The following is a 25,187-nucleotide window of genomic DNA, read 5'->3' on the forward strand; positions in this document are numbered from 1 at the left end:
ATAATCTCCCCAGTTACCCGTTGAAAATCATCAAAAATTATGTGTCAGCAAGGACATTCTAAATATTACTCAACGAAAGGACTTCTGAAGCGTACGACATTATCACAGACGTCCCAAAGGGCATTATCATGTTGCCCTTGCAATTCAATCTGTTCACCTCCGATATGCCAGCACTACCAGGCTATGGCACTTTATCTCACGACCGACTACATTATATATGTAGAATAATTGTAAACCAAACAGAGTTTGAGAAGAGCTTCAGCTTAAACTTTTCATCAGTAAACCACCACGTGACCACGTGGAAAACATACGACCGCATTTTATTTGACTGTTTTATTTTAATTTAAGTGGTCCAGTTTTGTTCATTGCGAACGTCAATAGTGGAATCACGAATCTTTGTTGAGAATCATTGCCATGAAAAAGTGATTGTGCTTATGTAGGACAAATTTTAACAATGATGATATTTTCCATTTCTTAAGAACGATTATAATCTTATCAAGCATTAATAGTGTCCCCATACAAGAAAGCATCAAGAAGACACCTGATAGCCGGTAGAAAATATCCCATTTGTTGTTGCTGTTGCTCGTGAAAAAGTGAAGCCCGCACAAACCCCGAAGTAACTCAAAGTTGTTGATCCAACACCGCTAACGGTGGCAGTTTCCGCCCGATAGGCATTTGCCGTGCGCTTTCATAAGTACGAAAGTTCTGTACAAATTGTCCTTCCGTGCATAGAATTCCGAGAGACTGCTTCACATTTTCCGACTTCTAAGCGACATGCCACGCCTCGAAAAATTTCGCTCAGAGGGCAGAAAATCCACAGTCTCTCGAGTCAAGCACTTATACCTATCCTAACCTATACGTACGAACAGCTCCAATCTGCCCTCCATGCTGCTTTATAGTGCTCCACATATACCTTTTCCCCACAGTGCTCCTGAAGGCAAGTGCTTATGATTGCACGTCGGAAAAATTGTGACATCAGAAAGAAGCACTTTTCCTTCCTAGTTATCTACTTTTGCAACGCTTGTAGTGCGGGAAAATGGTGGAAGATTATACCCATTTGCATGACAGGACGAAGTTTTTGAAGCAGACGAAAGTCGGGTCAAGTAGCGTCGTCAGTCACTACCTTAATATGTTGGCATCGGGTGCGATAAAATTGTCATATAAGTTGAAATTGAAGAAGTTTGTATGGGAGCCGGATGGCGGTTAATGTAATAAAGTGAGTTCGTCTTGTTTAGTAAAATTACAAACTGCGACGCAAGAACCTTACACAACGAATTCCCATATTCAACAACATGAACACAAATCCTAAATCTAATTCCACGAATAATCATAAATATAAATTGTGAAGTTCAAACTGCTAGACACAAAGCAGTAATAAATATGCCGTGTGTAGTTGTACCACACGGCATAACCTACTCGAAATTACAACGCCGCAGTTCTGCCTAAAAGTTTTAATTGCTTCAAGTTCCACGCACATTGGAGCTCACCTCTCTTTGCCCGGCATACTGCGCCGATGAGTTCGATGCTAGCGTGCGATGTCAAAATCCCCTTAATTTCGTTTCGGGTTTAAAAATAAAACCAAGCAAGCAACCAGCGCAGCGCAGCGCGACTTGAAACGCAGTTCAATCTTTCCTGCTCCCCTACAAGTAGGCGACGAAAACGACGTCGAGTGAAAACATCATGAACACAAGTAAATCCATGTGGGTCGAAATATATTGGAAGGTTCGTGGAACTGTCTGGGACGCACGAATGCAGAAGCGTATAGTGGACCGAAGGGTATATCAGCGTTTGCAGCGAGCGAGGTGCAATGAAGCACACACTGATACAAAATAAAACGAACCACGAAACAATCTCAGAGTTACGTGGGTGAACTTTATACTTTTCTGTATCCGATGCTCTGTGTGGCATGTCTCTATTTGTGTGGTTGGAAATGCTGCTTAATAAACTGTAAAGCGTTACCCCAGCACCGTAGAAGCCAATCCGAGTAAGTTTGGCGCTTCCAACTAATTAGTAAAAATTGTTGGTTCAAAGCAATATGGTGCATAGGGTTTCTATTTGAAATTAAAAAGCTTCTTCAATTTGAACAGCTGTTTGTAAAAATAAAATAATTTAAAAGAATACTTAGCGCGAAGAGGTCTTGCTGCATCCTTCTTATCCCAAAGTCCTTTTCGATCCGGTGGTTTTTCTGTACTTAATAATTCAGCACAAACTTGAATATATCTTTTTGCCTTTCTCATAGAACAGAATTGTACCAAAAGACTATCATGTTATTACAAATACAAACTCTTTATAGAAGGTTCGGCGACCCATTGTATATTAATCGACTCAGCTCGATAAACTGAGAAAATGTATATCTGTCCATACACGCACAAAAGCTAAGAAAAGCCAACTATTCGAATAGTTAATGCTTACCCTTAAAGGTGCAAGGCGATTTTTTTAGAAATCGTCGAAAATATTTTTAACGTAAACTAGCATTAAAATTATTAACATAAAACGTATTTTCGGTTTGTTGGTTTAAAACAACATTGTGCATTTAAGGGTTAACCAATTTCCTCGCAACAAGTTGCATTCGACAGCTAATAATCTATCATTACGTTGAAAAGATATGAAGAAAATAATGTATTGAATGATATAAGTATCACCAGATGGTTTTTCGTTAATACGACAATTTTAAGGGTTACAACATTTTTTAAAGCAGACCAACCGAAGAGCTTCAATTACTGCTTTTACTAATTACTAATTACTAACTAATTACAACAAAAAGCTTAACAATCGCAAAATGTGTATTACTAGTGGATTTTTTGGCACCAAAAATGGAAAAAGATTCCTTCCCAGACCAATATGTAATACATGACAGGAAAAATTTACAGGAAAACAATGCTTTCCTAGGAATCACATTTCTAGCATACAGCAATCAGTTTGCCACAGTACCTCTTCTCAAGAAAAAGGGAGATCTCTACTCTCGGGTATTAAATTGACGCATCACTCAAAAATTCTCTCTACATTTCCAAACAGTAGTGAACGGAGTATGTGAAGTATGGGTCCCACAAAGTGAGATGACTCACTCCTCAGCGATACAGTTCGCACTTAGGTTTGTGGTCCATACAGTGAGCTGAAATATGGAAAGAAGATCTTCGGATTGGGTTACAGCTGGCATATGATGAGTTTCGGGTCTGCAAAGCAGATATGACTGTATTGTAGATTCTTTTGTTCTATATTCGGGAGCATACAAGTTATCCGCATCTCACGCCACCCTCAGACTCCCACTCCGACGGTCGTAGTCAGGACGTTTGGTCGTCCAAGTACAGAACTCAGATCACAAAGCTGTCTGCTTCGCCCCATATTGCTCATCGCTCTATCTCGCATTCTTTGAATCCTCGACGTTGAGTCGTCGAAGCTAGCCGTATCGTTTGTGCCAAGCAATCATAGTGGCGCTAGTTAATCGGACCGACGTTGCCCATTGCTGATTCTCTCCGTGAGTGATCGTCGTGTGGACTCTTCGTGAATATCGTTGTTGAGTTGGACTGAGCTGGTTCTCCGACGTTCTCGATTACCAACGAGCCTAGGTTTGGACGTCGCCTTCTCCGAGTTGCCTCGCAACACATTCCACGAATCGTCGGTGTTGGTTGCGTCATCCTAGATACTCTACGACGTCGCATGCAGTCCAACTCATCGTTGTTTCGACAGGTGCAGCTACATCGAACAGCGTCCTTCGTATGTAGTAGAGAAATGATATTTGCAAGTAAGTTAGTCAGATTTCTTTGAGCTCAAAGTAGAAAAATCCACACCAGAAAATATGTAAAACAGGCAGGAAATTACATAATATAAGCATGCTGTCTTTTTCAAATTTATTTTCGATCCTTTTAGTCCTTTTTTTTAAATTTCATTCGGATATTTTTTTCCCTATTTCTGATTTGGTTCGCTTCCATTTGTGTTGGCCAGAGACAGTCGAGTGTTTGAGCCACTTTAATAAACTCGCCCTAGAACAGAGTCTTATAGCCAGATCTGTAGAAAGCGTCAGTAGCCTCTCTAACTCGAGAGTGACGCTTAAGCTACTGTGCGTTGTGTGCACAACATAAACGTTTCAACATTGAAAGTGAAAAGACAATAAGATCATTTGTACAGACATCAGACAACGACGTAATGAATACGATTAGCAAGAAATTCCATCACCATATCGTGTCAAAAACCAGGATCAATCTCAAGCAATCACAAACAATCCAATTGCAATAAGCCATTCAAGTTCAGCGGGGAGAAGAATACAACAACGCTCAACACATTCTTAGATCAAATCGGCCCGATCGAAAAACGCGAATACTAAGTATACTAAGTATACGGTAAAGGCTATATCACAGACAAACAGACGTAACACTAGTGAAATTACCATCGACCATGACTTCAACGATCAATTCGAATATGATTGATTGCGCGTTTCACAATTAGAGGCGCTAGCGTCGTAATCCTTCGAGTTTGACATTTCACTCCAGCGCCTTCTGGTGACAATGTCATACGAAACGTTGTTTCATGTAACATGCTCGCAAGATGGTGGTAGAGGAGTTGGACGATGGATTTTTAAAAAAATTGTTCAAGCTGTTACGTCTGTTTGTCTGTGGCTATATGATCGCTCCAAAAACAAACTTTTTATAGAAGGCCCGGAGACCCATAGTGTTATATACCAATCGACTCAGTTCGACGAATTGAGGTGATGTCTGTGTGTGTATGTTTTTTTTTCGGGTTGCATTCGACGCAGAATCCTGTCCCATTGTTTCCTATTTGAAATTGGCCAGATCGGACTATGGGATCAAAAGTTATGGCCAAAATACAAATTCATACAAAAAAATCGCGTAAAAAAATGTCACTCATTTTTCAGGCACTTATCCTTAACCGATTTACTCGCAACAAGTTGCATTCGACGCAGGATACTCTACCATTGTTTCCTATTGAAAATTGGTCAAATCGGACTATGGGCTCGGAAGTTATGGCCAAAATACCACTTTTATTATAGAAAAATTGAGTAAAAAAATGTCACTCATTTTTCAGGCACTTATCCTTAACCGATTTACTCGCAACAAGTTGCATTCGACGCAGGATACTCTACCATTGTTTCCTATTGAAAATTGGTCAGATCGGACTATGGGCTCGGAAGTTATGGCCAAAATACCACTTTTTTATAGAAAAATTGAGTAAAAAATGTCACTCATTTTTCAGGCACTTATCCTTAACCGATTTACTCGCAACAAGTTGCATTCGACGCAGAATACTCTCCCATTGTTTCCTATTGAAAATTGGCCAGATCGGACTATGGGCTCAAGAATAATGGCCAAAATACTATTTTTATAATGCACGAGAAAGGCACCATCACCGCTAGGTGGATTAATCAGGGTTTTTCAGTTGTGATCAATTAAAAAAAATATAAATGCTAGGCAATCGTTCCTGACCTTTCCCAGTTAAATTTTCCGCTTCCCCATATATATGAACACTACGGATCCCAAGACGAATCATATTGCCGTTCGTGAATTACATTGCCTCAAAGCAAATGCAAACGCATTCTTATATATATAGACGTTGTCCTGCAAAGTAGGTGGTTAGTCAAGAGTATTCACCATTCTTGGATGAGCACATGCCCTTGAATCATTTTGTTCCGGAAGTTGCTAGGCCACGTTAAGTACTAATTCAACTACAACGTATGGTGTGGTATGGTTCTTAGATACATATATATTTCATTATTCAACGACACCTGAAATGGAAGTAAAGTAGTAGAATAAAACAAATGAGAAAACTTGAACTCTTGCGCAAATTCCTTAGTTGACAGAGAAAAACAAATCAATAGATATCGTTGGTAACGGTGAAAATCATCGTCTGCTTAGACAAAAATTTCAGTTCAGTGTTTAGAAACAATTCTTGTCACACGTTTTATAGCATGCGCCATTATGCGTGTTGAACATATTGGGATGATAATTCACCATAAAATATGTCCCATGTCATAAGACGAGTTAGAACAATCCCATTGAATTCCACCACTTAATTGTATCCTGACAGATACGTATTTCGACCTCAACAGTAAGGCCGTCTTCAGTGTCTCGACACTGAAGACGGCCTTACTGTTGAGGTCGAAATACGTATCTGTCAGGATACAATTAAGTGGTGGAATTCAATGGGATTGTTCTAACTCGTCTTATGACATGTGAAAACATTCCACTAAAAAGCTCAAAATAATTTTCCTAACATAAAATATGTTCCTAGGGAAGTTGTTCCCATAAGTTAGTTTGTTCGAAAGAATAGAAAGCTTAACACCGTATTCGAACGACGCGAAATTTTAAAGAAAATGGCAAATTTGTTTTGATAATAAAATTTGTTATTATTCACTTATCAATTAATCACATGATTGATAACTAAATATACAATGAAAATAAGAACAACTTAGCTTGTTATCAGTTTGATATTATTGCAGTTGTCTGCCTTTGCTCGGGATGGAAGGGCGTTTAACAATGGTTCATCACTTGGAATGACTGAACTCACTGCTGGAACCGAACAACATGACTCAAAAAACAATCAGAAACCCCTTTTTAGAGAGTCTGTGCATTGGGCAGCAGGCATAGCAAGCAAAAAAGGGACTCATTAATAATCGAGGACCCCAATTCTCCGCCTGGTTCAAATTCACCGAGTTCGGATTCTCCATAACTCTGTCAAATACACTCCATCATTATCAACAAGAAGAATGACAATAGGCCGCACGCAGTAATATCAAATCAATCTTTGGCAGTTTATACAGCGGTGCTAGCTGTGCGTTGCTAGGAGGCCAGCATCTTAAAGTATTCGAAGAATTACGGCTGTAGAAGAGTGCTGTTCAAGGAGGAGTAACAACAAACTGTGTCCCGAGAGCTAAAGAACAGTAAGGCCGCTGTGAAGGACGGAATTCTAGCCGAGCTTCTGAAAGTTGGGAATGACCGGCTGAACGAAAAAAAATCTATGTTCTATCGACATGGAAGGGCACAGACTCGATTGTGCCAACTATCGGGGTATAACGCCAAGTTGAGTTCTGTTTAGCAGACTGAGCCCGTTTACGGGAATCTATGTCGGCGAATACCGAAGCGGTTTTTGACAGGCACGATCAACCGCGGATAAGATGTTTAGAATGTTTACGCAGAGTAAAGATCCTGAAGTATTTACAGGATTTTTTTCTTAAGGTCCTCCAGGAATTCCTTCTGATATTCCTCCGGAAGTTCCTTTAGGAATTCCTCAGAAAGTTCCATCAGGAATTAATCCGGAAGTTGCTTCAGAAATTCTTCCGGAAGTTCCTTCTAAAAATACTTTGGAAGTTTTTTCAAATATTTCACGGTAATTTTTGAATCCCTACAGGAAATTCTTCTAAAAATAATTTCGGAAGAATTCCACGTGGAAATTGAGTTACAAAAATCCGGAGGAATTTTAATAAAAGACTAAGTAAAAAATCCAGGGGAAAATCGTTACTCTATCTCGTGAAAGTTTAAAAGAATTTTCTCTTGAATTCTAACAATATGAATGTTAAAAAATAAATATCTCCACATCAACAAAACAAGGAGATGATTAAATTTACAAACCTAATGAAATTTTGAAAACCAAAAATTAACTAATATTTTGAAATTTTGATTTTGAAAACCAAAAATTAACTGAGGTTTGGGGTTTCTAGTAACCCCTGGTGAAAAAATGTTTGGAAAAAATTGGAACGCGGCTTCTAAATCCAAGATGGCTCTTATCAACCCGGCACGGCAATCATGTTTTTTCAGTATTTCAATTGAAAACGAAAATTTGTTTCGAGTCCTGAAGAAGGGGAAGGAGGGGCAATATGCCCTAGCTAAGCAAAGACTGCTTCAATGTCTTAGCTGTAACGATTTCCATGGGTATTTTTACCTCATGCAACAGTTAAACAATATAGCTAGCTGATGGCATTTTTAAATTGTAGAAAATCTCATTCATATTGATAATATTCACATTTCAGCATTATGGTATGGACAGTGCGTGGAGACGCGTAGTACATTGTAGGTTAGTCTAGGGCGTTTTGCAACGCCGAAATTTTGAGTGTTTCATCAAAATGTGGAAAATTTCGGTTTTTTCAACCTTCCTATCTTTTATTTTGAAACTTTTTTGCCTAGCCTACATAATTTTTGGTTTAGTTTTATTACGACCATGTCAAATACGGTAAATATGAGGGAATACCTAAAAGGCGTTTTGCCCCGGGGGGTGGGAGGGGTGGTCGTTTTGAGGCCTCTTGCCCTACACTGACCCCACATATATGGGTCACTTTGTAACAGTAATTAGTCACTCCAATTTGCATGGTTAAATGGTTAAATGGAAATGACTCATATTAGTGTGTGACCCATGATTGTGGGGCCAGTGTATATTTAGTCCAGAAGGAATTGGTCTTCCCCGCACCGCGCTTCAAGATGTAACAAAAAATTAACTGAAGTTTGGGGTTCAATAGGATCGGATGTGAAGAAATTTTTGGAAAATTTGGAACGCGGCTTCGCAATCCAAAACGAAAGTTTGTTTTGACTCCTGGAGATTTTTAGTCCAGTAGAAATTGGTCAGTTTTGGAAAATTTCATTTTTTTCTTTCCCGGTTCGCGCTTCAAGATGCAACTTAAAATTAAACGAAGCTTGTGGAAAAAAATAATGCTACGCGGCTTTGCGATCCAAAACAAAATTTTGTTTGGAGTCATGGGGAAGTTTAGTCCAGGAGGAATGGGTGAGTTTTGAAAAAATCAATATCTCATTTTTCCTTCCGCGGACCGCGCTTCAAGATGCAACCAAAATAAACTGAAATGTTTGGTTCCTTATGCTCGGTAGTGAAGAAATTTTTGTAAAAAATTGGAACGCGGCTTTGCAATCCAAAACAAAAGATTGTTTGGATTCCTGCAGATGTGGTCCCTTGTGATCGGTAGGGAAGAAATTTTTGGAAAAGTTGGAACGCGGCTTTGTAATCCAAAAAGAATGTTTGTTTCGAGTCTCGGAGTTATTTAGTCCAAAGGGAATTGATCAGTTTTGAAAAATCTCATTTTTTTTCTTTCCCGGACCACGCTTCAAGATGCAACTAAAAATTACCGAAGCTTGTGATCCCTGATGATCGGGAGTAAAGATTTTTGTAAAAAAAAATAATGCAACGTGGCTTTGCGATCCAAAACACAATTTAGTTTGGAGTCATGGGGTAGTTTAGTCTAGAATTAATTGGTCAGTTTTGAAAAATTTAATTTTTTTTCTCCCGTACCGTTCTTCAAGATGAAAAGACGTATTGCTGCAGCGAATAGGGCCTTTTACGGATTACGTAACCCGCTTAGGTCCCGCAACATACAGACGGAAACGAAATTTGCTCTATACAAAAGTCTGATTCTACCAGTGGCCCTTCATGGGCATGAAACATGGACGTTAAAAGAGGCGGACCGGAGAGCTTTCGGGGTTTTCGAGCGAAAAGTGCTGCGTACAATACTCGGAGGGAAACTAGAAAATGGTATGTGGCGCAGACGCCTGAATCATGAGCTGTATCAAGTATACAAAGAAGAAAATATTGTGAATCGTATAAAATACGGCAGACTTCAGTGGGCTGGTCACTTAGTGCGAATGTCGGAAGAAAGAATAGCGAAAACAATATTCAACAGAGAAGCACGCTGGCTGCACGCGGTGAAATCGGACCTGGGGACCCTAAACGTTCGAGGAAGCTGGAGGAACATCGTCCAAGACCGACGGTTATGTAGCTCTACAATACGCCAGGCATAGGTGTATCGACGATGTAGCCAACCAGGTATCCAGGTTGGGGAATAAAAAAATATTCGCCAATTTTACTCAAACGACCAACTCGGATGTCTTCAAATATTGAAATCAAGGTAAAACATTCTCATTTGATACTATGTATGTCAAATAACAAGCAAAACGAACCGAGCATCCAAGGCAAGGTGGAGCGTGCACTGATGCGAGAACAGGGACAACATTTGTGCTATTTTAATGAAAGTAAATCTGCTCGAGATCATTTGCTACCAGACTTTTGGTTTCACTTACATGTTCCTAACAAAGGTGCATATCAAGTGGAGCCACATGCATAAATATTTACCCTGTAGAACTGCATATAGCGTCTCGTTCCTGGTTTCCTTTATGTCTGTATCAGATATCTTGTCTATTGACACGTGGTGTTTTAATGAGGCCTTTCATTACCAGACCAACGGCTTGCACTTGGTCGGACAAGGAAAGGGAAGAGCAAGCTATAGAATAATCGTTAGAGGATGCACAAGGAATGCATGCAAGACTTGTCCGGTGTAATTTGAAGTCGTATAGGTGAATGCATTCGTTTTTAGTCTGCAGCGAACAATTACCTTTCAAAAACAGAGCTCAATGCGTGAGCAATTTAACTCCAATCATAACAGATGAGCTGTTAGGGCAAAAGTAAAATCAATCAACCGTTAATACTTTTCTTGCCACGAACTATTTACTATCTACTATCGCTGGTAATCTATTCCACCTGACTTGGTATGGAAAATATACATAGGAATTAATTATTGGTGTTATTGTGGGATTGTGGAATAACATATCGATTGTTATTTTAAGTTAAACAATACAAAAAACCATCGGCCTGTTTTCATTTACCTCCAGTCGTCCGATATTCGCCGCTGGCAAAAAGTTAATCGCCATTACAGCGTGTATTGCATTCATGGAGCAATCGCAGAAGTCAAACCAACATTTGTGCAAACTCATTGCTGCTCATCGTCACCTTGAGGAACGTCTGCTGACAGACGGTCAATGCAAAAGCACCATTTTTGTCATCAAGCATTCTCAAGGTGTGACGACGGTGTATGCGAGTAGGAGAGCCACACGGCAGAGCCACTTTTCCGTCACGACGACGCTGAACCCGCAGGAAATAAAGCGTAGGAGGCTGTGCGGCCGGTTCATCAGCATGAGCCAGCCGAGAGGTGACTCATACACCTTTTGCCGGACGGGTGTCGCATTATTCATATTGTTGTTATTTTCGTCTATAAATATGACGCCAACTGCATTGTACTGCTAACACGTAACTCTTCGGACGAACGAATATGTAAATTCGAATGAACGTCATCGTACTCCATTTGCGTTTATTTCCCTGATACGTCGCCACCTTGACGCGATGTGATCGAGCTTGACCCACAGACTTGGAGTTGTGTGAGTAGACCAGGTGAACTAAAATGATCTAAGCAATGAAGAGTGATTATAATACCAACTTAGCGTTTCATACGATAAATTTTGGTTTCGCAGGAGAGTCTGTGGACAAATTTAGTTTTTTTGTTCCAATTCTACGATAACGAAAAATTACAAACGTAATTGCAATGAATTTATTCTTATTCGGTAATTATAGAGATAATTGTTATGCAGAAATATATTATAAATTGTAGAATTGCTCATACAATTACTCAATTATCCAGAGGAGAAGCTCACAATGAATTCATGGTGCGAAGAGGTTTAATTTAAATGCAAACTTTGTTATAGCCTATTCAGGTTACGTGATAATTGATAATAAGAAATAGAATGAAAATAAGATGAGTGAACTTTAACATCTACTTCTACATACTCTTTACTATGACATTAAGCTGTAATATAAATATCAAGACAAAATGTGCTTGATTTTTACTGAAATCAAGAAGTTGTTTACTTCAAACATTGTCTTTCAATTGATTTAAGATGAACAACACACATTGCTGTCTCTAAAGTGCCATTCTGTCTCAGCTTTTGAGTTTTTATTGGAAAAAATATTTGTAAATGCGACGCATATTGAACCATTATTTTCTACATCAAATCGTTTGCGCACGTTTGAGTATTTTTTTCGGCGTAATTAACAATCTGACTGAATTGCGCACTTATTGTAGAAAACAACAAACACGGTATTATCAACATGATAGTATCTACAGTTTTTGCACAGGTTACGAGCTTACTCAGTTGATATCTTCAGGCTACTACATGACAAATATCTTGCCTATTGATCAACGAATCAATAACGATTTGCACTTGATCGGACAAGGAAAGAGAAGAGCAAGCTCCAACTATAAACGTACAAGATAACATGCAATACTTCCTGGACTTTACCTAAATTTTTTTGTAATGCCAATAATCTCATTCTCGATACAGGTTCAAAACCTAATAACAACAATATTATTTTGTTGTTATTCCACCGTAATCCTTTGTACTGATCCGAGAATTTACAATGCCTGATTGAAGGGGGTTCCGAAGCGAAATTTCTGTTGAAAATATAAGTACGATTCACCCACTGATACGCTAAAATAGGCATAAATATAGTCGTTACTAAACTTGATACCGTGATTCACGGTATGAGTAACATTTTAGTCAGCTTTATTTGATCATTCATGTGCTAGTCTCGAGAAACTTCATTCAAGTAAAATTATCTTAGTTAATGATTTTATGTACCAAATCAGTGATCGTAATGAAAGTAGTTACTTCTACCAGCCAACCGCAGCTGTAAATTATAGAATTTTTATTTCGCCAATTCAAACAACTTGCATGGCGGCAGCACCACATCAGGTTCGCCCACATAGCACGGCGCCAGTTTTAGCAGCGGAAGAATGGTTGCTACACCGCCATGTTCTACATCTGCTATTTCTACTGGGTAGTTATTAAAAGGTTCCATCAACTAGACTGGCAAGTTTGACACGAACTCATCACTATCTAAGCTGCCATCAGCGTCGTCAATGTCAACTCCCAATATTAAGAAGTTTCTGTGGGAAACGCCAAGCTGCGAAGCACATGCCACCATTTGAATCCACGCACCCGTCAATACCGAGAACAAACAACCTTGCCGCATGAAGACCAAATATCCAATTATGGCCTCGTTACCTTGTGCTGTTATTTTCTTTCCACCAAGACTTGTTCCTTTATATGCGATTCGCCTACCACAATAATGGGTTGACCACTGGTTGCTCGGCTGGATTTTGTGTGTTTTCTTGGAACACAAACCCGTCCGCGTCATTCCGTGGCGTGGGTTGTGTATGCGCTGCATTGGAGTGTACGCTGCTGGCTGGAGTGCAAGACAGGTTCGAACGAACGTGGCAAGTCAAAACAAACAAAAGGTACGTGCAAAATCAAGTAGAAATTTTCACCCCATCAATTGACTGGGATAGTGCGCTAAAAAAAGTGTACTTAGGAAAACAAGATTTACGAAACCTTGAATCAGAAATTACAGGTAGAACAGCATCGTACGAACCAGGTACGAACCACAGAAGAAAGCTAAAAAAGGTTCTGAGAAAATACAAATTGGTTACATAAGAATTTCCCTTCACTTCCCAGTTCGTTCTAAAATAGCATGTCGCCCAACGCGCAGTTATTGGAGGATTGGAAAAAATATCCTCTACCCATTGATCGATCTTTCTTCCTGTGATAATCGCACTAGATTGATGTCTTGCATTCGTAATACCTACAAGTCCAGCCACTGCTGCTTTTAATACCATCCAGATGGCGGAGTTTTTTTTATTACTTTATTTTTTGTGAATTTTGATACAGGGAGATCAGTTCTTCACTTTATGTGGCGGAGTGGCTAGATTGAGAAAATCGCAGGTTCGAAACTCGCTGCCGGCCAACAATCTTTATAAATGGCAAACCGCAAATTATCGCAACCCGATTGCCAGTCAATTTGTTTGTTTCGCGGATGATATGGAAATTGTCGACCGAACGTTTTAAGAGGCGGCAGAACCGCCTGAAACCTGAAGCAAGAATAGTTGGCCTGGTGGTGAATGCTTCCAAGACAGATTACATAATAGTTGGCGGAAATCGAGCCTATTAGCCCGCCCGCCGTTTCAAATTTGTCCCGTCCCTGGTCTATAATATCAAACGCCAATTCAAATTTGTAGAAGGTCTTGTAATTTTGCGTGGAAATTCCGAGGATTCAATGGCATTTCCCGATTAACCTTCCTACAGTGCACAAAAAAGTCACACTTACGGTGTTCGGGTCATATTCACCCGGATTTGAATAAGCAAAATCTCAGCCAAATTCACATGTTTATATACCCAAAATAATCGTCACCTTAGAATGTTGATCGGCCACACCTACATCCGGTTATGGTCAAAGGAAGAATCGTCAGTTGATCACTTTTATTAGGACGAAAATTGCACACGAATATCGCGCATGAACGATTTTATTGCTGTTTTTTTTTTCTCAAAACTGTACCCCCAACAGATGTTCTTGGTTTTCCAAATCATTCTGGATTCTAGAGCCTTGGTAGCAATTGAGTATAAACCAAACCAGATGTTCGAAATTTTCCAAACCATCATGTTTTATGCTTTCCCCAGGAACTAGCACTAATATGCTAGCGAATGCTGGCTGTAGATCCAAAATCCGTTAGGTATATTTACAGGGCAACAACACCGTTGCTGCGCCCCGAAACCACAGCGTCTCCCGTCACACCTGTAATGGACTTAAATTGAATTGTTTCCACCCAGGACGCATCGAAATAAGCCTTTAGGAAGTCCCTTATCCCTCCATCACAGTCCCGCATTTCCTGCCAGCGCTCATCAGTCGTCCTGGTCCTGTAGTTGGTTGTGGAGAATGGGGCTTCCAAACCGCCGTCTCAGGCAAGTATTCGTACCACAAGAACGACCTTCTTCCATTAACATCTGTTGGTTCCAGTTATCAGGTGCCAAATATTCTCGCCTCAAGCTCTCAGGAAGGCACTATGCACGCAGTACACACTTTCAATCAATCATCGTCAACCAACAAATTATCGTTAGAGACACTCCCGCAACCAGGATGCATGCCTGAAAGTACCATGGAAGCCCTCAATCCTCTCAACACGGTCGAGCGCTTCATGTCATCGTTCTGCAGTCATCCTGGCCCTGTGTTTGAGAACGGAGAGGAGGGCTTCCAACACTCTGTAACAGGCAAGTATGAACGCAATAGGAACAAATTCCCTTCGATAAAATTCATCGATTACAGCAACCCATCACATGTGAATACCTGTTCGACCGCACACCATTTACTTAGTGTATTGAACGACATAAAATCATCAACATCATCATGGAAGCCTTCAAGTTGTTACACGCCACCAGGATGCACGCCTGCAAGCCCTATGGAAGCCCCCAAACCTCTCGTCACAGTCGAGCCACTCCCGCCAGCGTCCTGCAGTCATCCTGGTCCTGTGTGTAAGTTCGGTGAAGGGGGCTTCTAACCCTCCCTAGCAGGCAAGTATTCAAGCCCAATGACCAGACCCCTTCCGTTAAAATCCACTGATTCCAACAGGCAAACTTCACTCGATCCCTGTTCTTCATCACGCTGCGGCATCGCTACTGCGCCCAGATCAAGTGAACCTGCTCGTATGTCCACCAAAGTGGGTCATGAAGGAATTGACGATCATCGCAATCTGTTGGTTTACTACCAAAACGTGAGAGGCTTGCGCACGAAAATTGCTAATCTTCGCTTGCTTCTAACTAGTAGTGATTACGATGTGCTCGTCTTTACGGAAACTTGGCTCCGTGAAGATATTAAAAGTGACGAAATATCCGATAAGTATGCCTTTTTCCGCTGCGATCGTAACCCAAAAAGTAGCCTGCTTTCTCGGGGAGGAGGCGTGTTAGTTGCTGTAAAACGACAATTTACCTGTTAGGAAATTCCACTTTCCGACTGTGATCGAATAGAGCAAATAGTAGTTCGTGTGAAATTGCAGCTCCGCTCGCTTTAAACCCGTAATGCTGGGTAGACACCTTTGCGTGGTGTGTTACGGGGTAAGATCTACCACGGTCACATTGCCAGCTACAGGCAAATCCTGACCCAACGATTACCTTCCTCATTATCCAACTCCGTGGTACTTATGAGGGTGTCGCTAAGTCGGTGGCCTCTCGTTAAGTAAGTACTACATCAACACTTCCTTCCTCTCCCTAGTTACGGTGAAGATGGGCGTGGCCAGGAGTAGTAATCCTCATGCTTTTGTTATTTTTGTTTAAGACTGGAATCAAGGACCACTCCCCTTCTTGATTTCTGATAGCGTTCTAGATAAGGATCTTAAAAGTAAAACATGAGTATCACTAGTGTCCAATCTACGAATTACACCGTAACAATGCTAATGCTAATGCTAAAATTGCAGCTCCGCTCGCTTTATATTATCGCTATTTATCTTCCTCCCAACTCTCACTCTGAGTTATATTCCACTCATGCCAACGCAATGCAGCATCTAATGGCCTGCACATCCGAAGACGATCTGGTTTTATCCTTGGGCGATTTTAACCTCCCGAATTTGCGGTGGAAGTTTGATGACGAGGTGAATGGTTACATTCCGTACAACATCGCCTCTGACAACGAGCAATCTCTCATCGAGACCATGTTCGCCAATGGCCTACGTCAAATTAACAATGTGTTGAACTTGAATGGAATGCTGCTTGATCTTGCGTTTGTAAGTTTACCAGAGTACCTAGATTTAGTCGAACCACCCTCATCATTGCTACCCATTGATACACACCACAAGCCATTCGTTCTGCTTTTTTATGCAAGCGTCTGCAGTTTTTTCGTACGAAATGTCAATGACGGCAGCGCAGGATACGATTTCAACACGTGTGATTACACTGAGCTGAGAACAGCATTCGCCAGCGTTGAATGGGATTCTCTTCAAGACTTTGGATCAATCGATGACGCCTTATCAGCATTTTACGACAAACTGTTTGCAATTTGCAACGACCTCGTACCACGTAAGAGACGAAAAACTAATTCGACATACAACCAACCATGGTGGACCTCTGAGTTACGATGTCTTCGCAACAGGCTTAGGAAGGCTCGGTGCCGATTCATCCTCTCGAAATCCGAAAGAGACAGTAATATTCTCCGTGATATGGAATCAACGTACAAAGCAACTCTTCTATCAACGTATGAGGATTACCTATCTAGTATCCAAGCTAATGTGAAGGAAAATCCTTCAAGATTTTAGGATTTCGTGAAAAAGCAAAAATCATCTGGTCGTCTCCCGTACAACGTAAGCTACAACGAAACTCGAGCTAGTTCCAATTTTCGCAAATTCGCAAATTAAAACGATTCAGATCAGCGGCACTCAGAAAATATAGCCAAAATCGCAATCCGTTCTCCAAACAACTATTCACTAGAGCCAGAAACGAGTATCGTCTGTACAATCGATATCTATACCGACGCTACAGCAAACGCATTCAGAACAATCTTCGCTTGAATCCAAATCAGTTCTGGTCGTTCGTCAGAACAAAAAAGAATGAAGATGGCTTACCTACTGAAATTTTCCTTGGCGAACGTCAAGCCCGCACACCAGAAGATAAAAGTAATCTCCTAGCCGACCATTTTTCGCACACCTTCAGCAACCTCTCGCCATCAGCGTCTCAAGTAGATTTAGCGATTCTGAATACGCCCAGAGATTTGATCAGCCTCAACATTATCTCCATCACCCCGGAACTGGTCGATTCGGCTATAAAGAAGCTAAAGTTCTCCAATTCACCTGGACCCGATGGATTTCCTTCCTCCCTGCTGAAAAAATGTTCATCACAACTGATCCATCCTTTGACAAAAATATTCAACCTGTCCCTGGAACAGGGTGTATTCCCAAAGGGGTGGAAATCATCGTACATGTTTCCGATTCATAAAAAAGGGGATAAACGCAACATTGAAAATTATCGTGGAATAACTTCACTTTGTGCTTGTTACAAAGTACTTGAAGTCATTGTCAACAACTCATTATTCGCAGCCAGCAAACACTACATATCATCTGACCAACACGGCTTTTATCCAAGGAGATCGACATCCACAAACCTCATTCCATTCACGTCTACTTGTCTTCGAAGTATGGACTCCGGAGCACAGGTCGATGTGATATACACGGATCTCAAGGCTGCATTTGATCGTGTCGATCAACAAATTCTGCTGGCTAAACTGATTAAGCTCGGAGTGTCTGAATTACTAATTTGTTGGTTCAAATCCTACCTCACCAACCGCGCGCTCTGCGTTAAAATCGGCACAGCTAAGTCGTTTGAATTCACGAACCCATCAGGTGTACCCCAAGGCAGTAACCTAGGACCCTTACTTTTTTCCATATTCATGAATGATGTCGGATTCACTATTCCACCAGGATTCCGTTATTTTTATGCTGACGACGTCAAAATCTTCATGATTATACGCTGTATCCAAGATTGCCTACTACTCCAGAATCTGGTAAAAAAGTTCGAGGAATGGTGTTCTACAAATTTCCTAACACTGAGTGTACACAAGTGTAATGTTATTACCTTCCACACAAAAAGACCAGGAACATACTCCAGCTAGAAGGTCGATCATACAATTATGGCATGCACGACCCCATACGGTTTATCTCAGCACGCTTCAACGAGTTCTATGCACTGTTCGATTTCAACGGCATCTCGTCCACCATGTTCCGGAATAGAATTAGAAGAGAGTTATTAGTCCAACTTCGTCGTAACAATCATCGTCAGTAATAAGTTTTTGTTGTTAGTAGAGAAATAATTGTTTCAGAATGCTATGTTTTATTTAGAATGTGCTGTTTGTATATTTGTGCACTGCATGTTAAATTCGTTCAAAAAAAGATATGAGATTTTTACGCCAATTTGAGCATGGCCAACAATGTCAACTCAAACTGGCTTTTTCCCTCATCAATTCATTAAGGCTTCAAGCCAGATGGAATAAATACCAATAAATAAATAAATAAATAAAGAAGCTGCTAATCTTTTCGCTACGTTCTTCGAGAGTGTGTTTAGCAAGGTGTCACCCACACCTCGTTACAATTGCTTCAGTCATATCTGCGCGCACAGCATTGACTTGCCTATTATTCAGTTTTCTTCCGATGAGGTACTGAGAGCCATCGATGAGCTTGACACCACTAAGGGACCTGGGACGGACAATATACCACCATCATTCCTCAAAAACTGCTCCATGGAACTAGCAAAGCCCATTGCTATGTTGTTCAATAGGTCGTTACGTGAAAAAACCTTTCCGCTGGCATGGAAAACAGCTTCCGTTGTTCCAATTCACAAATCCGGTAATTCAAACCAAGTGTCTAACTATCGTGGTGTTTCCATCCTGTGCTGCCTAAGCAAAGTGTTTGAGAAGCTGATACATAATGTGCTATACACTGTTGCATCGCCTATTATATATGATTCTCAACATGGGTTCATGAAGAATCGATCAACAACGACGAACCTGATGTGTTACGTTTCGGCATTGTCACGTGAGATGGAGAAGGGAAGGCAAATCGATGCGATATATGTGGATTTCGCTAAAGCTTTTGATACCGTACCGCACAACCTTGTCATCGAGAAATTGGAGCATATTGGCTTCCCGAGATGGATTACGGAGTGGATAGCTTCATATTTATCTAGTCGTAGTGCATACGTTCTGGTTAACTCAACACGATCTCGATTCTTCGACATTACGTCTGGGGTACCTCAAGGGAGTGTTCTTGGACCACTGATCTTCAACATCTATGTGAATGATCTCTGTGTGCTTCTTTCTTCGTCAAAATTATCATTCGCCGATGACCTCACATTTTATCGCATCGTACGCTCTCCAGCTGATTGTGCGATCATGCAAAATGACGTCAACTTCCTGTTAATTTGGTTCAGCGATAACGGTATGCGCATCAATAGCAAGAAATGCAAGGTTATGTCTTTCTCTCGCTCTAACAGTCAGATTATTCACCAGTATTACGTTGAAACCGAACCACTTGAACGTGTAGCATCAATAAGTGATCTTGGAGTGACCATTGATGCAAAACTACGGTTTACCGAGCATGTGGCGATCACGGCTTCCAAAGCATACTCTGTGCTTGGATTTATTCGACGGCACGCTTTCGAATTCACCGATATTTATGCCCTGAAGACGTTGTATTGTTCGTTGGTGCGAAGCATCTTAGAGTATGCTGCACCGGTTTGGTCACCATACTATGTAACACACATGATAACCATAGAGCGAGTACAGAAGAAGTTTGTCCGCTTTGCGTTAAGGATCCTGCCTTGGAATGACCCAGACAACCTTCCTCCATACTCTGAACGATGTCAACTCATAAATTTGGAGTCCTTATCTGCCAGACGTGTGAAAATACAGCGATTATTTGTGTATGATATAATACAAGGAAATATTGACTGCCCTACACTACTTGAACAAACTCTGCTGTATATTCCCCCTCGAATACTAAGGCATTCTTCCTTACTTGCTGTTCCATATCACCGAACAAACTATGGTTACAACAACCCACTAGACTCCTGTATCCGTGCTTTTAATGTAATTTGTAACGAATTTGCCTTCAACATCTCCAAAAATGTTTTTAAAAATAGAATAAGTAGAATTAATATTTAAGTTCAGTCTGTACAATTGTTTTATCGAAGACGGTGTTAATAAATAAATACGCAGAGACATGGCCATTTTCGTGAAAACGGTACGGGATTTCCAATACAGCCTGAACAAATGTAACTTTCGCAGAACACCCGGATCCTGTTACAAATTGGCCCGAGAGTCTTTCAGTCCTCCAAATTTTATTCATAATAAAGATCCTATATTCATCGTCTTGGGAAAACATGAATTTTGACACCCATATATGCATGGTTCCAGATGGTACCAAAACCGGCCCCTCCTGGAAGACCCTTGGAACCTGCTATAAGGGTGGCAGTGGACACTATCATTCTGGAAATGTTTCTGTAATCATCGTCTTACAAAGCCATGAAGTGAGATACTCATATTTGCATTATCCCGATCTGTTATCATTTCATCATGTTCCCGGAACCGTTTCACGGCAATGCTCATATCTCTGCGTAGTTTTGATGGATTCTCGATCTACAGCCACCATTGGTCGACATATTAGTTCTAGTTCTTGGAGAAAGCATAAAACATGATGGAAGGAAACGTCACATAAAATGACAATCAGTTGAAAAAAGGCATCTTGAACATAGCTTCGAAAAACCCGGAACATCTCCGGTGGTCAAGTACAAATCTCAGGTTTTGCAGAAGGACAGTATACAAAAAGAGAGTCCGCTTCTGATGGTTCCGGTTTTATCAAAAACGGATTATGCTACGAAGATATGCTGATTTGATTTTTTCCTATCTCAAAAAAGGTTGTCTAACCCCTGTACTGTTATTTATAGTAGGATTGATATTTATTTTTTGTGCTGAGCCCATTTGACTTCGTAGATCAATTGGTCTGAACTCCTGAGGGATTTGGAGAACTTAGATCACCCGGTTTGGACATATCAAAATCTTAAATCATGCACATGACCTCCAAGGCACTGTATCCAGAACGATTTGGAGAACTTAGAACATACGGCTTGGACATATCTAAATCGTAAATCATGTATATGGCCTCTAAAAACTGTATCGACACCATGGGTTGCTATTGGCTTTGTATCGTGCTTAGTTTTCTTGGTAGACCAATTCGTCTGGATTCCAGAATGATTTGGAGATTTTAGAATATCCAGTTTGGACATATAGAAATAGTTAATTATGCACATGGCCTCTAATGGCATGTATGAATCTCATGAGTTGCTTTTGGCTTTGTATCAAACCCAGTTGCACATAAGATCTAGGCATATTTGCCGTGGACTGTGGTCCTAGCATGATTTTGGAACGCTAGCGAGCCTAGCGGTGGAAGCTTTACTGAACAACGCGCATTTGACAGAGCAGCATCGCATGCTTTGCTTTCTCTTTCTTTCACTTTTGATATACGGGAATGCCGTTCGACGATTGTTGATACACAAAAAGCCTACTTTGAAATTTGCAGTTTGTTCTATGATGCATATCTCTTTTGTGCTAGTTGTCTTGGTAGACCAATTCATCAGAACTCCAGAATGATTTTGAGAACTTATAACATCCGGTAAGTAAGTTAAGTTAGCACATGGCCTCTAAGGCCATGTATGAACCCCATGGGTTGCTATTGACTTTGTATCGAGCCCAGTCTTCTTGGTGGACCAATTTGTCTGAACTCCAGAATGGAGAGCTTAGAACATCCGGTTTGGACATATCTAAATCGTTAAGGTCTGAGGGAAGCTCTCTCGCGATAGAGCGCTATTTTCATACTAAAATGTCTATAACTCGGAATTGGGAACGAATTTCGCTTATCCCAACTGAGAATCTCTTTGGAATATATCAAGGAATGTTCCTAGAAAATTTTGTGGACCTACTATTTCCCAAATTTGAATTAAGCTCTGAATACTTAACCATTGTACATCTAAAATTTCGCTTCTCAGTACCCCTCTCCGATGATTTGAGGCATAAAGCAACCGAATTTTGCAAAACCCAACTGACAAACGTTTTAAGAATATTCAACAATCATTTTGATGTAATAAAAAGTTTATGTGATCGCATTAAATTTTGAAGGAAGCTCTTTTAACTTCAACCAAGTTGTCCAATTTTCATACAAAAATTACCATTTCGGGAGAGTAGTCAACACCATACTTTCTTGTGGCGCACGGCAGGAAAGGAGCGATGAGAGCAATAGAAAGTCTGTCAACTTTGTATGTAGCGTGACACTAGAAAAAAGCGTATTCCCATTTGTAAACACGGAGATACCAAATAAATAAATAGAAATCGAATGTAAGAATGGAACGAGATAAATAATTGATGGTAAATAAGAAAAGAATTTATTTAAATTATTTGAATACTTGAATTCATTGTTATGAGGAAAAGTTCCAAAATAATATTCCTAGCAATATTTTGTTGCACTTGTTGACACTTAAGGGAGACGACATTTGTCTGAATCACTTGTAACAGAAGTAAGATTAAAAACAAAGTTCGTCAACTCTTGTGTCATTAATAATGTACTTGAAAAATGAAAAAGTTATGGAAGTTATGTACATAGTTGAGGTTCGATTGATAAATTATCTCTAAATAAACCTGAAAGGAACCCTATCTTGATTGATCGGGTTCAACTCGTGTATCATATGATTAAAGTATTGATTAGGATGTTAAATCTGGATTATACGAAGTTTTTTAAGAATTACGCATGAAGGTCAATAACTCCATAAAATGTCCATCAAATCGAAAAGATTATTAGCTTAATCGTTTGTGTCAAATAAATAACCGCAAAATTGATAGAATGTGTTGTACTTACCATGCAACGGTGAAGCTCTGTGTGACTCCAATTGTGTGGAAACTTCGCCGCCGTCGTTCGTGTTCAATAATGTTGAATATATTACGTTGTCTACCTTCAGCTTAACCACAAGCTGCACGAGCATAAAGTAAAATTGCTTTTAAACGTGAACAATTCGAATTTCGTCACTGTGCGTTTTTAAAGCCACGCCACGAGCACTGTTATCGTATTACATAAAATCTCTTGACGAATTTTCACACAAATCTTCTGCTGCTGCTGCTACTATTCTTTGAGTTGGCTATTTTCACGTTTCCTTGAAGTAACGAGACTTACTCTCGGTTCACACTTTTAGTAGCCTATGGCATGTACTGTACCAAAGCAAGCTGTGGTATTTTTAATACACGCCTCGAACCGAGTTGGATGATACCGCACACATATGTGACACACAGTATCCACTATACCACTAATGACGATTTCCAAAAATAAAATTCTACACTTTCCTACTTTTCGTTCGAACTTCTTTTCTTGCTTCGCCCAACTCTAAAGCGCCAACTTCTCTCACTCAAAGCCTGCTCGGGGTTTCACTTATTCCTAGCATTCGGTGAATATTCATGTGAAGTTATGACTAAAACCTTTGTGCACATTCGGCCTACTATGATTGGAGATGTGATTGAATTCTTCTCTTTAGCACCAAAATTAGAATACCATCCGCACCACAAGCAAGCAGGAATACCATGAACGCAAAAGCCGATGCAAACACAGACAGGCGAGCAAATAATGAAAATCACATATCTCTATTAAGCAGTCGTTCCGTGGTACAAAATGTGAAGCTCAGCAATTCACATTTGCACATACGTATATATATATTCTCGATGGTTAATTTTCTTCCTGAAATATATCACCGAACAGCACCAGCAATATTGCAAGCTTGCATTTCACCCATAACTAGGACAGACTTTCCAGCAGCGCCAGAAAAGCAGCAGATTGCACTCGCGTTGTCAATTTAGGCCAACGAGCTAGGTCACCGGGTTGTATTACCTTAAATGGTATTTCAATTTGCGTTCCGATGTGTTAAATTCGATGATGGCTTTGCATTTAATCCAATTCCAACAGACGTGAAGAGTTCGTAGATGGCTAATGGACCCAGAACGCACTCAGTGGTAGATCCGGAGTAGCACTTCTATTCGATGTGTCCTCTGGTGTGGTTCAAAATGCTCCAGACAGAAAAAGGTGTATGATCTCACCAGCCAATAATAACAAGGCTTAAACGCAGCAACGACGACGGCGGCGGCACAGTGAATGACGGAACGAACCGAGAAATCAACACACCCAGTCCTCAATATTAATACAGTGGCCGACGAATCGACCATCTTCGCTCTTCGGAATCGCTCACCCAATTCTCTCGCTCTCATTTTAGCAACCAATAACGCCACTCCTAGAAAAGAGGTTTCCTGAAAAATATGTAATTTAGTTGTATATTTACGACTGGCCAACTATATGGTACCAAACCCTACTAACTTTGAGGGTTTGATTATGATTATTGTCAATTAGGTCATTAATCTGCATTTTTTTCAGAGCTTCGTTCAGAATTCTTACTGTGGCTTGCCGCATTTAGTTAAAAAGCCACCTCAATCAAGCCCTTGTAGGTATAACATTTTTAATTTATGCCACAACATAAGCTTCGCCACACTCTCATAGAATTTTCACAATCATCTGATGTGGGTGGTGACCGATTGCATCATGACAACATGGGCACGCAAGTCGTCTGGACTGCATACGGCTGTCCCTTTATGCAGCACTCAATCCCTACATGTTACATGCTGAAGCCGGGCACTGGCATAGTGGCAGCAAACAGTATTGAGAGAAAGCAAATACACAACATTCTCATAGCCGGGAGAGGAATAATGCATGCCGGATTGATTGTGAAGCCATAGTTACAGGACCATGTGTCTACAGCTCTGAGAGCAGAACCGAGTCGAATCTTGGCATTCGTTCCGAAAAAAACTATACCCACTCGATAGTGTATTTGACTGGAATAGATTGTTAAGTGATAAGTAAGGTTATTAAAATTAACAGTCTTAAAAATTCTGTCGGTCTCAATGCAGGACTTAAGAAATAATAAACTATCTAATAATAAAATTACTCTGTAATCAGGGTT

General features: G+C 40.4%; 1 protein-coding gene across 11 annotated transcripts in view; it reads right to left on the reverse strand.

The window, feature by feature from the left end:
• Positions 1–24,445, reverse strand: part of LOC134205369 (uncharacterized) — a 163,066-nt gene extending 138,621 nt beyond the window's left edge. For 3 of the 11 annotated variants that reach the window (XR_009978123.1, XR_009978122.1, XR_009978120.1), the window contains exon 1: positions 23,051–24,445. The gene's annotated coding sequence lies outside the window, so the exon portion shown is untranslated. The remainder of the gene's footprint in view (positions 1–23,050) is intronic. The other 8 variants (XR_009978125.1, XR_009978124.1, XM_062680571.1 and 5 more) reach the window with 6 other exon arrangements.
• Between the last annotated feature and the right edge of the window lie 742 nt (positions 24,446–25,187).

This window comes from Armigeres subalbatus, chromosome 1, assembly GCF_024139115.2.
Source record: "Armigeres subalbatus isolate Guangzhou_Male chromosome 1, GZ_Asu_2, whole genome shotgun sequence".
In the NCBI taxonomy this organism is placed as follows: Eukaryota; Metazoa; Arthropoda; class Insecta; order Diptera; family Culicidae; genus Armigeres; species Armigeres subalbatus.